Source organism: Salvia splendens, chromosome 5 (assembly GCF_004379255.2).
Source record: "Salvia splendens isolate huo1 chromosome 5, SspV2, whole genome shotgun sequence".
NCBI classification, from domain to species: domain Eukaryota; kingdom Viridiplantae; phylum Streptophyta; class Magnoliopsida; order Lamiales; family Lamiaceae; genus Salvia; species Salvia splendens.
In genome coordinates this window covers 23951759-23955050 of record NC_056036.1, presented here as the reverse complement: position 1 = coordinate 23955050, position 3292 = coordinate 23951759, and the positions used below count along the sequence as shown (strand labels likewise).

At 39.8% G+C, this 3292-nt stretch overlaps 1 long non-coding RNA gene across 2 annotated transcripts; it reads right to left on the bottom strand.

The window, feature by feature from the left end:
* Positions 1-720: 720 nt before the first annotated feature.
* On the bottom strand, positions 721-1407 carry LOC121803380. 2 transcript variants are annotated; one of them, XR_006050976.1, is made up of 3 exons: positions 1142-1407; positions 1031-1059; positions 721-836 (listed from the first exon to the last, which is right to left on the bottom strand). It is a non-coding gene; the product is annotated as an uncharacterized LOC121803380 (long non-coding RNA). The 2 variants fall into 2 exon arrangements; XR_006050975.1 differs by having other exon boundaries at positions 721-1059.
* Between the last annotated feature and the right edge of the window lie 1885 nt (positions 1408-3292).

The following is a 3292-nucleotide window of genomic DNA, read 5'->3' as shown; positions in this document are numbered from 1 at the left end:
TTCTAACACAAGCACATAACCTTTTTAATTTTATACAAACACTTTCGTAAACAACGTTTGTAGGCTTAACAATAAACATATCTTGTAAATAGTTACATTCAAAAAAATATATTTAACTCCAAAAGGAGCCTTTTATAAAGTTAATTCCCCCTCAGTTAAATCTAAAATCTTGGAATTGGATTCTGGTGGTTTTAATTTGTACTAGTTCACAAATAGTAATTTGTTCCAATATACACGTACTTAATTCTCCCATTGTCACTTCTTTTACTTGTTGGGTTTGGAAATAGTTATTTCAAATAACTTAGTATTTGATATCAGGAATCCTGAAGACATGGAATGGAAGATGGCAACATATCTAATTGGAGCAATTATATATACGTAATTTAATTTTATTAATGTATTGCTGTAGTAATGTGAGGATCATGTAGGAGATATGGTGAACAAAAGTTGTCCATATAAATAAAATTGTATGTGCCATGGCATTATTTTCCCGGAATTAATTCTATATTGATGATTTTAGTTGAAAAAAATTGACCTTCATCATAAATTTATTAATCAGCATTTTTATATGTGCTTCGCATTTCCCTTTTTATTTTCCTGCAAAATTGAAGAAAATGATAATGTATAAAAAATTGAGGGATAACTGCCTTAAATGTCACTAACTTTGCCCGAATTCCGGTTTTTCCCACGACCTATAAAATTGGCGTATAAAGTTACCAACTTTGCAATTAGTCGCTGATTTCCCATGATGATTTTTCCGACGAAAGAGCGAGCTGATGTGTCGTTTTTAATTGACGTGGCGTCTCGTGGCAGCTGACATGGTCAACAATTATTGACTGTGCAATAAAAAAAATTAAAAAACAATTTAAAAAACAAAATAACAGATCGGATGAGATGCAGATCTGATCCAATCAAAATGGCCGCCATTGCTAACCGGAATAGCTCCGATGCAGCTAATTAATACCGATCACACACATTTACAATTCGATTTCTGAAAATGATAGGGAGTATATAATAAGTAAATGATTACCTGTTGGTCCTGTGTAGAGAGCAATCTGCCTGCACATTCAAATTATATAGTAATTAATTTTCAGAAATCGAATGAATCGAATTGGAGATGAGCAATGAATTGATCTCGTACACTTCCAAAATGGCTGTAATTAGCGGCAATGGCGAAAGGGATAGCGACGAGGAAAATGAAAAGCTTGGTCCCGAGCAAAACCTCTTGCAAATTACCCAAAAACCTCCTAAAACCCCGACCCGAATACCCGCAAGCAGCGCCCGATCCGATTTCATCCGCAGTGACGAAGATTACACATTGTGCGCGGTGCGGCCATTCCGCATCTCCTTAATGTTGCTGTTCTCCAACAGCCACTCCTCTGATGCTGAAGCCATTTACAACCTTAATTGTAAATGTGTGTGGTCGGTATTAAAGAACCGTGGGTTTGCTCCACCGACTTCATTCGGCTGGATCCGGAGTGCCCAAGGAGGGCCGCCGCCACAACCGATGCAGAGCCTCCAATGGTGAAGAAGAGGGCCTCCGAGGAGAAGTCGAAGCCCCGAGTTCCTGAGCCGCCGAGGAGGAACAACGACTCGCAGCCGGCGCGGTCGTCGTGCTCTCTGACGGTCGATGGGAAGTGCGAGCCGCTGGAGCTGACTAGGTGCAAGTCGGAGCCGTCGTTTTAGGTGTTAGAAACGGCATCATTTTACAATTTTCCGATGAATCCATGTCAACTTTCAGGCATAATTGCCACATAGGACACTCAGTTGCCGGAAAATACAGGGTCAGGTCAATTTTGGAGATACCAGCGACCCGGCAAAGTTGCCGGAAAACACAGGGTCCAAATCATGTGTTTCTTGCCCTTCACTTCATAACCATTAAGATGTTCCATGTAGATGATCTCCTCAAGACTTATACCAAAGAGAATTGTCTTGACAATCATATTACATACATCCTAATTTATGAAGGCTACAATAGACAATATACAGATCGACGTACGCAGAATGGCAGGTGAGAATATGATTCTCTTTGGGTGTAACCCTTTATCCATTATTCAGAATCTATCATCTTATCAAGAATGATTATCTGAATAAGACAATGCATCATGTAGTTACATGGATTAGGTTCAAGTCGATCTAAGACTGAGTCTGAAGACTTGATGTGAATCAAATTGTAATCCTTTATTGCATTATCTTAACATACTTTTTAAGGTGAAAAATGGACTCATTTGATATATTGTAAGACAAAAGACCAAGCTCTAAGAGAGAGAGGAGAAAGGAAAAAGGGCCGAATCTGAACAGTAATCAGCTCTTTAAGATTAATTTAAAATTCTTCTACAAGGCCACCATTTCATTCACCTTCGAAAGAGCTTCACGGGGATACCTCGCTCGCCTCAATCGGAGTCCGAATGAAGAAGATATGATTGTTTTATGAAGACTGCGCATTGCAGTGGTAAAACACCCGACCCGGGCGAAAATTGCCCGACCGGGTGATTTGCGTGTACATCACGATACAGAAAAAACGCCCGACCGGGCGATTTATGAGCAAAAAAATGCCCGGTCGGGCAAATGTTACTGGGCCTATTTTTGAGCCCTAACTATTTAAATAGCTAGGGCACGACTTCCAAATCATCTTTTGGCGGCTGGAGGCGATATTTAGAGAAAGAAAGAGGCTTGGAGTCCATTTTTGGGAGGAAGAAGAAGCTTGAGGCTAATTCTTCCCTAATGTTGCTCATATGGTAGCATTTACTTGTTTTTTTGTATTGTTGCCCACTATGAGTGACTAGATTTTAGGGATTACTCCTAGTTAGTTAGGGAAGCTTGTAAATATGAATCCATAATTGTCTTTTGATTGATTTCCATATTTTGGTTCGTGTCTATGTGTTTACTTCAATCCGTGTTGGGTTTTGCTAGCAAACTTAATCCGGTAATAGCCTTAACTTCAATGGCTCTTTTACTTGAGTAGGGAGCTAACATAGATAAGAAACCCTAGGCTAAAACTGATCAGGGGATAGTCCGGGGTGGATCTTGTGTGTTGAACGTTCGTAGAAACCTATCCCGAGCTTACTATGCGACTGTATGAGTGAGGGGTTGGAGACTAGAGCCTAGGAGACGTGATCAGCTTATCCTAGGTGCAAATTTTCACGATCAGTGATCAGTTGCGTGTGAGCATAAAATCAACACGATCCCGATAAATAATGGAATGTAATTAGACTTTAGGATTCATGTGAACAAATAACCCAAAACAAGCTAGGAGTAGTCTTCCCTCTTTGTCGTGATTCCCTTATTTTTT